Below are 11,261 nucleotides of genomic sequence, written 5' to 3' on the forward strand. Positions count from 1 at the left end.
CCAACACTGTTTTATGGAAAACTGTAGAAATGTGACCCAAACTGTAAAATAAATATTTTATCTATTGGAATGGAATTATATAACAAGAATGCTAGCAAGGTTTAAACAATGGCATGGAAAAGTAAAGTTACACTTGTATTAGTGGCTGAAAGAAAATGAATTCAGATCTGCATGGCCCCAGCATCGGCCTGTGCCTTGGACCCCAATATGGCCACGGCCCATGCTGATGAGGGAGGTCTGCAATGCTACCCGAGCCCATGGGTGACGTCTAGGCCTAAGCTGCTGCTGCTGGCCATGTCTGGGTCCAGATTCCTGCTGCAGCTAGGATCTGTGTTGATGTCCATGGCCCATGTTACTGCAGGGTCCATGTGAACCATGTGCTGAATCATATGTTAGAGGACGAGGGCAGTGCTGAGCTTCCTCTCCCATTTCTGCTCCTCACTGGCCTGGGGAAAGCCTCTCCCACCCCATCCCGGACCACCAAATAATAGACCCCGATGACCCTGGCATGGCAGAGCTGCTCCTTTCTTGTACTTGGGAGAGCTGGTTCTGCCCTCTCCCGTGGGGTGGGCGTGGTCCCAGCAGCCTGGAATTACCTGCCTAACTGCTTAGCATTAAGCCAGTTAGGTACATCCAGGTGTACATCCAGGGCTTAGAATTGGCACTCCCAAACATCTGCCAAAGCACGTGAAGGGACTGGTCCTGTGGTACTATAGCCACAGTATCTCCATGACTTGGGGCAGCTGCAGGATATCCAAGAGGAGTTTTGATGAAAGTCCAGTATCGATAGATACCAGAAGCTAGAGGTCTTAAACCTGACCAACAGCACATTACAAGCTGTTTGGACACAGCATCTCTCAATGTCACTAAGATGAATGATAAGGGATGGGGTGGGGAGATGGAAGAGTGAAGTATTTTTGTTGTTGTTTGATTTTTTGTTTGTTTTTTAATTAATATTTTTATTCATATCATTTATTTATTTATATTATTTCTTTTTAAGCTCTTCTTTGGAGAGGTGTTGCTACAAGGGAAGGGAAAATATGGAGGGACTGGGAAATGAGTGGGACTGGGGTACATGATGTGAAATTCCCAAAGAATCAATAAAACATTCTGTTAAAAAATGAACTTTAGACGGTAAACTTTATGCCTGAAAAAAAGTTAAAAAATGGATTAGATTAATATGTCTAGTAATACCAGATGAAATTTATAAAAGAAACAGATTTAAAATCTACAAATTTGTCTTTCTGGGTCTGGGTTTCCTCACTTAGGATGATTGTTTCTAGTTCCATCTATTTGCCTACAAATTTCATGATGTCAATTTTTTTTTTTTTTTTTTTACTACTGAGTAATACTCTATTGTGTATATGTACCACATTTTCTCTATCCATTCTTCAGTTGAGGGACATCTAGGTTGTTTCCAGGTTCTGGCTATTATGAGTAATGCTGTTATGAACATGGTTGAGCAAATGACCTTGTGGAATGATTAAGTATCTTTTGGGAATATGCCCAGTAGTGATATTACTGGGTCCTGAGATAGATTGATTCCCAATTTTCTGATAAACCACCATACTGATTTCCAGAGTGGTTGTACAAGTTCACACTCCTACCAGTAGTGGAGGAGTGTTCCCTTTACTCCACCCCCTCTCCAATGTAAGCTGTCACCAGTGGTTTTGATCTTAGTCATTCTGACAGGTGTAAGATGGAATCTCAGTATTGTTTTGATTTGCATTTCCCTAATGGCTAAGGATGTTGAGCAATTCCGTAAATGTATTTGGCCATTTGAGATTCTTCTCTTGAGAATTCTGACTGAACTAGACCCTCTGAATGTGGGTGACAGTTATGTGGCTAGATCTGTTTGGGGAGTCCCTGGCAGTGGGACCAGGACTTATCCTGGGTGTACAAAATGGCTTTTTGGAACACATTTCCTAGTGTGGGATACTTTGCCCAGCCTTGGCTTGGGGGAGGGGCAGTTTGGTCCTGCCTCAGCTTAGTATGTCAGACTTTGTTGACTCCCCAAGGGAGGCCTTACCCTCTTTGAGGAGTGGATAGAGGGTGGAATGGAGGGAGGTAGGGGGCAGGAGAAGGGATGGAGGGGAGACTTGGAATGGAATGGGAAAAAAACCTTTTTTTTATTAAATAAAAAAAACTACAAATTTAAATACATTCACCCTTCTCTGTTAAAAACAACTGTCATTCAATTCTAATAACTTGAATTGTGACCCAAAAATTTGGTTTGGTAATAAATCGGTTTGCAGGTAAAAGTGATCAAAGCGTAAGACTAAACACAAACTATTAAAAGTATACATACTTAGAGAAGTTTCTGAGTGACATGGGGAATATACTTATTATCATACACATATCACTAATAATTGATGAAGAACTGAATCTGAGAGGGAATCTTGTGATAGATGATAGGCAGTATATGATAAATGATGAATTAAACAGCCTTAATTTTGGCAATTGGTCAGTGCGATTATGAAGGCTGAGAACTTATACAATGTGCTCCTTGAAAAATAGAGAGGCAAGAAAGCCAATTGTATGATTCAAGTGTGAAGACCTCAAGATCTTCAGGGTCAAAATAGACAAATGTCCCAACAATCATGAGAGTGAGAATCCAGATTTCCTTCACCTTTGGTTCTATTTGAGCCCTCCCCAATGGATGGTATTATGATCACTTACATTGATGAAGGTGTTTATTCCTTAATTATCTTATTGACTCAAATATCAATCTCTTCCATAAACATTTCATAGACATACATAGAATTAATATTTTGCTAGTTCAGATATCCAGATGGTATCTCTTAGCCTAGTCAATGTTGGGATAATCTTTTTGTATACTGTGTGAAAATGTGCCTCTGTTCTATCTCACCTGCCTAAGGCACCTTCTGATTAGTTTAATAAAGAGAATTAGCCAAGAGGTAGGCTGGAGAAGATAGGTGGGACCTCTGGTGAGAGATAGGAACTCTGGGAAAATCTGAGGCACAGGAGATTCACCAGCCAGATGCAGAGGAAGTCTGGCATACGGTACAGAGAGAACCAGGTGACAGAATGCACATTAATATAAATGAGTTAATTTAAGTTTAAGAGCTAGTTGGGAACAAGTCTAAGCTAAGGACATGTTTTCATAATTGATAAAAAGTCTCCGTGTCAGTTCAGGAGCTGGTGATCCAAAGAAAGACCCATTACCAGTCAAGTTGCGATAAAATTAACATCATGTATGTTGAGTAGAGAACATGGTAAACTTCATCAATGTTAATGGTAGTACAAACAGATGAGAAATTTTGGGGCAAACTCAGAAGAATATTTTCACTTCCACTGTACACTTTGACCTGCTAATTACATTACTAAAATTGTATCCTCAATATTATGTAGCTGGAGAGCTTCTCTCCAGCCCTCGACAAGCCCTGTCAGTCCGAAAGCCCACTTATAAAATAAACACCCAGACGCTTATATTATTTAAATTGCTTGGCCATTAGCTCAGGCCTACCATTGTCTAGCTCTTACTCTTATATTCATCCCATTTCCAATAATCTATACGTTGCCACGTGGCTTGTGGCTTACTGGTACCTCACATCTCCCTTGTCATGGCAGCGGCTGGCGGTGTCTACGCCCTGCCTTCCTCTTCTCCCATTCTCCTCTCTCTTAGTCCTGCCTATACTTCCTGCCTGGCTACTGTTTTATTTATACAGAGTGATATCCACAGCAATATGTGTATTCGTATAATTCACTTAGAGCTGTTCTCCTTTTCCTATATAGGAACAAAATTGTAGACATACACATGGCTTCCTGATGGCTTTTCATGTCAGCATACTACTTACGTGACTTTTTCTCACCAGTTGTCAGAGGCAGAGCATTCTGTTTCGAGATGAAGCCTTGAAGATCATCCTGCAGTTAAGAGGCCTTCCCTACTACAGGCTACACACCACCCATTTGCTTATAGGAACTACAGTGGTCTAGAGCAGCAATACACAGGGTGAAATGGTTCTGGTGATAAATTATGTAAAAAGATAATGTGACCTTTTGGGCCAAAATATTTTCAAGTATTATTAAAGACCAGCCTTAATAATCTTCTTCTTAGGGGCCCAGAAGAGAAGCTACAAATGGCGAGAATTATTTTCAGGAAATGAATCTAAGTACACCAAGCTCTTTTTTCATCTACATTATTCCTCTGGGATAAAATCCTGTCTACACAACTTCAGTTCTGTTCTCATGCCTAGGTCCTTTCTTGCCTGATTTCTCTCTACCTTTATCTATTGTCCCCTCTAAGATCTATCTTATTCTCTCATCTTAATTCTGCCTCATCTAGGTCTTTCTCATGTCATTCTTACCCATCCAGTACTTCTCTATCTGGCTTTTCCTCATCTTCCATCTCATCCTCAAGTTCTCTCCTCAAAATCCTATACCTCTCAGTTCTCCCCAAGTCTCTCAGGTATTCAGTTATAAACTCAAGCCATAGTGATCCTCTGGCAAAGCAAGGTCACCAGGCTTGAATTCTTACAGGGTCATAAAGGCTGGTAAGAGTTTTCCTCAGGCAGTGACCTTCAGGCTTTCTTTTACAACCCAAAAGGGGAGTGGTAAAGGAGGAGGTCAACTGAGAACTAATGAGTGGTTAGTATATCAAAAAGGGAATTTGTGTGCTCAATCTACATTCCTAGACGTTGTTAGGTAAGAAGTTAGGAGTCTATAATGTTGGTAAGGCTGTATAAGAAAAGAAGGTCTCACTGGGAGGTGGTGGCATATGCCTTTAATCCCAGCACTCAAGAGGTAGGCAGAGCCAGGCAGATCTCTGTGAGACAGCCTGGTCTACAGAGCAAGATCCAGGAAAGGCACCAAAACTACACAGAAAAACTCTGTCTCAAAAAAGCCACACACACACACACACACACACACACACACACACAAGGGTCTCAGCTTAAATTGCACAAGAAAAAAAAAGCTATTAACCTGACTTAGGAGACATGTGACATAGGTTGTACCCATAAGGGCGTAACCTTAGATCAGGAGATTGTTTGGCCTTGGATGCTTGATAGGTATTTTAGATAAATACACTGTTAGAAGTTCTTGGAACCACACATAGCATACAAGAAAATCATTGTAGGAACTTGATAATATATATCCAAAGCTAAAATATCACCAAGACTTCTTAAGCCATGGCTTGACTTTTAGAAAAGTCTTTAACCTTTCCAAGTAGTAGCTTTTGTGATAGTAGCTGAATTCCATTACATTTTCCTGTGTCATGCAGCAGAATATAACACTTATGATGCTGTATCAGGTGTTTTCCTGTGGTGGATACCAGCATAAAAATATAATTGTTAGTGAATGTAGAAAATCTAAAGTGAAACCCCATGACTTCAGAATGTTTCTTCTGAATGTGTAAATGTTCATTGGGATTTACAAACTTCCAGGCTGTCCAAATGCTTGAGTGGCTATGTTAATGTAACTATGTGACTATGTGAGTCTTTTAATTTGCAAGTTCATTATAATACAGAGATTTTTAAAAAAAAATTAGCACAGTTGAACATGATATTGTGTACCTGTTGTTTCAGCTCTTATGAGAGTGAAACAGGAGGATCATGAATTGAGGTCAGTGAGTTCGATGCCAGCCTAGGCTGCATATGTTGTGAGATCATGCTCAAAGAAAATTAATTAACATAGTTTCATATACACTACATGTTTCTATGTAAGCATGCTTATATGTACAATGGATATGCAAAATTATAGTTGAAAAAGTCTGGATTTATTTTGTAGGTATTCATAATATCAATGAGTTATTTATTTGTATCAAATAACAGAAAAATTATTTTTATGTTAATAAACAAAGCACCACCACCACCACCACCACCAACAACAACAACAACAACAACAACAAAAGCCATCTATTCCCTAGCACTGATACTGTAAACTTAATCACTAGATCAATGTAATAAAAAAATGACAAAGGAAGGAATTTTAATATCTCTGAAAGCATTAGCACCACAAAACAAATCACAGAAAACTTTACAGAAAAATTTTACCAGTTAATACAGAGGATTTTCAGCACATAACACTAACAAGCAAATATTTAAGTTTTTATGTGCACACTTACAGAATTAAAAATACATATATGGATGTATATGCTCACATACATACACTTGTATATAACAAAATTCACATTAAACTCTTTGGTAATTTTCAATTCAAAGGAAAAACCATTTAATGGGAAGTTTTTTAATGAAAATAATTTTTATATAGGTATATTATGAACATCCAAACTTAGTAAATGAATCAAAATTCACATATAGTTTAAGAAACAGAAAAACTTGTAAAATTAAGCATTTTACAGATAAAACACAAAGGTAGTAATTTGTATCATTTTGTAGGAAGGACAAAAATGAAACAATTGATAAATTATGCACATGTATAATGTTCTACCATGACAAGGACCTAGAAAAAAATGTTAAAGGGGTAGCAAGTATTTATTTTCATTTACAATTCCATGTTACAGTCTGTCATAGCAGGGATCCCATTCGCATTCAGAAGTAGAGTGAGATGAATGCATGACTGATCAGTTAACTTTCTCCTTATTATCTAGTCCAGGAGGTGCTGCCAGATAATTAGCTGGTCTGCTGACCTTGGCCACCAAACTCAAGATAATCCCCTACAGACATGCTCTGGGACTCTCTGATCTAAACAGTCTCCCTTTGTGACTATGATTGTAGACTGTGTTAGGTTGCCAACTAAAATTCAGCATCACAAGGGACTCCATGAGCTCATGAGCTTTTCAGCAGCAGTTCTGAAGTGAGAGGCCTTTGGGTTGGGTCAGTCGGCTGATGAAGGTCTAGGAGGCACAGTCTAGACAGGGATCTTTGAAAACTTCTGCTCTGCTCCTAACTGTGGTCCTCTTTTCTGAGTCGAAACTCCAGAGAAGAAGAGCATCTTCAAGGCCAAAATTACAGTGAAGTAAAATTCTATTATTTATTTATTTTTAAAAAGGAGGGCTTAGGAGGGACAAATACCCCTTGCAAGAACAGGTAGCTTCCTGTGTTTTCCTTGTAAAAGTTTTGGATGAATCTTCTGTGTGAGGCCTTGATATAGTGATATTTTATTTGTATTGAAATGTGATTTTATTTGTATGTCAATACAATTGCCTTGAGGTCAGAGCAAGCCAGAGCAGAAGTTGAGCAGTAGTGGGGCACGCCCTTAATCCCAGCACTTGGGAGGCAGAGGTAGGCAGATCTCTGTGTGTTCAAGGATACAGCCAGCATGGCAGACACACGCCTTTAATCTCAATACCAACCATAGACGACCTGGAGGTCTGTACAAACAGGCAGTGACAAGGAGATCATGTGGCTGGGTTTACAACCAATGAGAAAACAGAACAGAAAGTCTTTAAATAGACAGGCCGCACAGAAGTAGGTCACTTGCGGAGAGGAAGAACGGCAGAAGCAGTGAAGGGTAAGGTTTTCCACTTTTGCTCTGACCTCCTGGTTTTTAACTCTGCAATCGGTTCTGTGTTTCTTATTTAACAAGCAGGATACATCTACACCTTGATGTGGAGCAGAGGGTAATCCGTAATGGACAAGAGGAGAGGATAATAGTTTTCTCCCTTCAATTCTGTTTCATCTCTTTTAGAGGCCACCCATAGCAAACAATGTAAAATTCCTGGTGAAATCAAATTCACCCTACAATTGTTGATTAATCTGTGGGTTGTCTCACTAAGTTCTCAGGTGGCTCCAGTATGCCCCAAGTAGTCCGCCAAGGACAAGGGGCTTCTTGACTTAGCTATTCCTGGCCACTGACCCAAAGCCCAGGAGTGTTTCCTGTTTTTGACAACAAGGAAGTGACCACCAGATCTGGCTGGGGTGGTGTTGACACAGATGCTCAGGGGAGAAAGTACGAAATTGGACATGTTTTTGAGCACAGCAAAGATAATAGCCCAGGCAACAAAAGCGGCTGTTTTCTGGGTTATCCTTTCTTGCTTGTGTTTACTACTTAGGTCTCCACAACGAAGACTTTGAAGGAGTGTCCACTGGGATCCACCACCCCGCTTTCTTCTTCTCAGGTGTGTTGGACCAGTGTGTGGTCAGCTAGCTCTGCTGGTGAGTCCTGGACAACTGCATATCCAGGGGCCCAAAAGCTTTGCATGAAGAGTGGGTTGTTCTGTGTGTGATTAGTCATGCCTCACCTTTTCTTCTTCCCTGAATCATGTGATTAACATTCATGGGGATTAAGCTATGTATCAAGGCATAGAGTAACTCTTTATTTTAAACATGTGTATCACTTTAAAAACAAAACAGAATTTAGTTGAAAATTATACACTTGTATGAATCCATTGCTACATGGAATATGTAATTTATTCTGTTGCTACAATTTTTAATTATTATTTAACAATTATTTAATTATTTTTTTGTTTTTGTTTTTTTCAAGACAGGGATTCTCTGTGTAGCTTTGCGCCTTTCCTGGAACTAACTCAGCATCCCAGGCTGGCCTAGAACTCACAGAGATCTGCCTGGCTCTGCCTCCTGAGTGCTGGGATCAAAGGCATGTGCCAAATTGTGTTTAAAAAGTTGTTACACCACATAATGCTTCTCTATCTAAATCTTAAACTACAACATACTGATAAGGTAGGTAAAGAAGCATTATGTGGTATTAACAGCTTTTTAAACAATTTCTAAGGTCACAAACTCCTTTCCACAGATGAAGAAATTGAATGTTTCACAGGAGTTATACTTCTTCAAGGCCACAAGCTGAGTGAGTAGGAAATGTTAATACAGTATGTCTCATTCCACAACTTATTTTCTTTCTAACATGTTATGTTACAACTACACAGTCATGCAACATATTTTTTTAAATGTCCTTTCATTTAGAATATATCACAAAAGGAAAGAAGTGAAATAGGATTGCCTTTGAATCATAAAATTGTCATGTATTCACAATTTCTTCACTTTGCTCTTTCTCAAATCTATTTTACATACCTTATTTTTAGTAATTGTGATTAAACCCAGGGCCTCACACATGATAGGCAAGCTTCCTGTAGGCTGTACTTGCTGAGGAGTCCTTCACTGCAAAGTTCAAGGCAGTTTTTAGGCACAGGTTGGAACCTGTTTCCCTACCTTGAATATATATACACACATATTTGTATACACACACACATATAGATATATAAACATATGTGTGTGTATATACATATACACATATGTGTGTATAACTATATATCCTTAAGTTAGAACTTATGGATTAGGAACAATGTCTTCAGACTAATATTCAACAGTAAAGTGCTCAGAAGCCCACTTATTTGTGGCTATTGTGAAGGGTATCGTTTCCCCAATTCTTTCTCAGTTTGTCATTTGTGTATAGGAGGGCTACTGATTGCTTTGTTTTAGTCTTTTATCCATCCACTTCACAGGTATGTATTAGCTGTAGGAGTTCCCTGTTTGAATTTTGGGGTCCTTGTGTATACTATCAAATCGTCTATGAATGATACTTTGACTTCTTCCTTTCCATTTTGTATCCCCTTGATCTTTTTCCCTTGTCTTATTGCTCTAGCTAAAACTTCAAGTACTATATTGAATAGATATGGAGAGTGGACAGCCTTGTCTTGTTCCTGATTGTGGTGGAATTGCTTTCAGTTTCTCTCCATTTAGTTTGATGTTGGCTGTCAGTTTGTTCTAAGTTGCCTTTATTATGTTTAGTTATGTCCCTTGTATCCCTGTGCTCTCCAAGAGGTGCTGGAATTTTTTTCAGAGGCTTTTCTGGCATCCAATGAGATGAATTTTTTTTCTTTCAGTTTGTTTTAATGGTGGATTACATTGACTGATTTTCATATTTTGAACCATTCCTGCATCTATGGAATGAAGCTTACTTGGTCATGGTATATGATCTTTTTGATTTGTTCTTGGACTCGGTTTGCAATTATTTTACTGAGTATTTTTACTTGTTTGTTTGTTCATTTAATACATCTTGACTGCAGTTTTCTCTCCCACAACTCCTCCCGATCTACTACCTCCCCTTGCTCCCAGATCCACTCTTCCCTTCAGCAAAGAGCAGACCTCCCGGGGATATCAACTGAACATGTCATAACAAGATACAGTAAGTCCAGGCACAACCCCTCATATCAAGTCTGGGTGAGGGAACCCAGTAAGACAAAAGGGTCCCACAGCAGACAAAAGAGTCAGAGATTCCATCCCATTCCCATTGTTAGAAGTCTCACAAAAATGTCAAAACAACTATACCATATATCCAGATGACCTAGCACAGAGCATGAAGATTTCTGCTTTAGTCTCTGTGAGTCCCTATGAGGCCTGCTTAGCTGAATCAGTGAGCCCTGTTCTGGTATCCTTGACTCCTCTGGCTCCTACATTTCTTCCTCCTTCTCTTCCATGGAATTCCCTAAGATCCTAGGGAAGGGACTCAATTGACGTTTCCAATTTGCACTCTCTTTCTCTGGCTAATGACTGTGGGTATCTGCATCTGCTCCCATCATCAGTGGACAGTAGCCTCTCTGATGACAAAGATGAGCTAGGCACTGAACTATGAGTGAGGATATCATTAGCAATCATTTTATTGATTAGTTTTTCTATTCTAGACCTCTGGGATATCCATCCTCTAATTCCTGGTCACCCAAGTAGTGTCAGGAATGTGCTTGCTCTCATAGTGTGAGCCTCAAATTAGCCCTAGTCATTGGTTGGCCACTCCCACACATTCTGTACCTCCACTGCCCCTGTACATCTTGTAGGCAGAATAGATTATAAGTAAAAGGTTTGGGGGCAGGGTTGGTGTCCCAAACTGGAAGGCTTGCCTGATTACAGGAGATGGTCAGTTCAGATTCCAAATCTTTCTTTACTAGGACCCCTCACTAGTGTCAGCCTCATAGAGGCCTGAGAGTTTCTACTGGACTAGGCTTCCACATTACCATGACCAAATGCCCTTCAACTCCAGTCTTCTCTCCCAGTACTCTCTCCCTCTATCCCCCAGCCCCTGTCTTTCTGATCCCTCCTGCTCCCATCTCTACCTGCCACCCATAAAATCTATTCTTTTTCCCCTTCCCAGGGAGATCTATGCATCCCCCTTAGAGCACTCCTTGTTATTTAGCCTCTCTGGGTCTGTGAATTAAAACATGATTTTCATTGACTTAACAGCTAGTATCCACATCTAAGTGAGTATATACCATGTTTTTTTTTTCTTTCTGGATTTAGGTTACCTCACTCAGGATGATTTTTTTTTTGTAGTTCCAGCCATTTGTCTGGAAATTTCATGATGTCATTTTTTAAACAGCTGAGTAA

The 11,261-nt window shown here is 39.7% G+C and overlaps 1 long non-coding RNA gene across 1 annotated transcript; it reads left to right on the forward strand.

Annotated features, from left to right (window-relative positions):
• The first annotated feature begins 7,409 nt into the window (after positions 1-7,409).
• Positions 7,410-8,722, forward strand: LOC118596143. Its single transcript, XR_004946670.1, has 3 exons — positions 7,410-7,434; positions 7,976-8,078; positions 8,677-8,722. It is a non-coding gene; the product is annotated as an uncharacterized LOC118596143 (long non-coding RNA).
• The last annotated feature ends 2,539 nt before the right edge of the window (positions 8,723-11,261 follow it).

This window comes from Onychomys torridus, chromosome 15, assembly GCF_903995425.1.
Source record: "Onychomys torridus chromosome 15, mOncTor1.1, whole genome shotgun sequence".
NCBI lineage: Eukaryota > Metazoa > Chordata > Mammalia > Rodentia > Cricetidae > Onychomys > Onychomys torridus.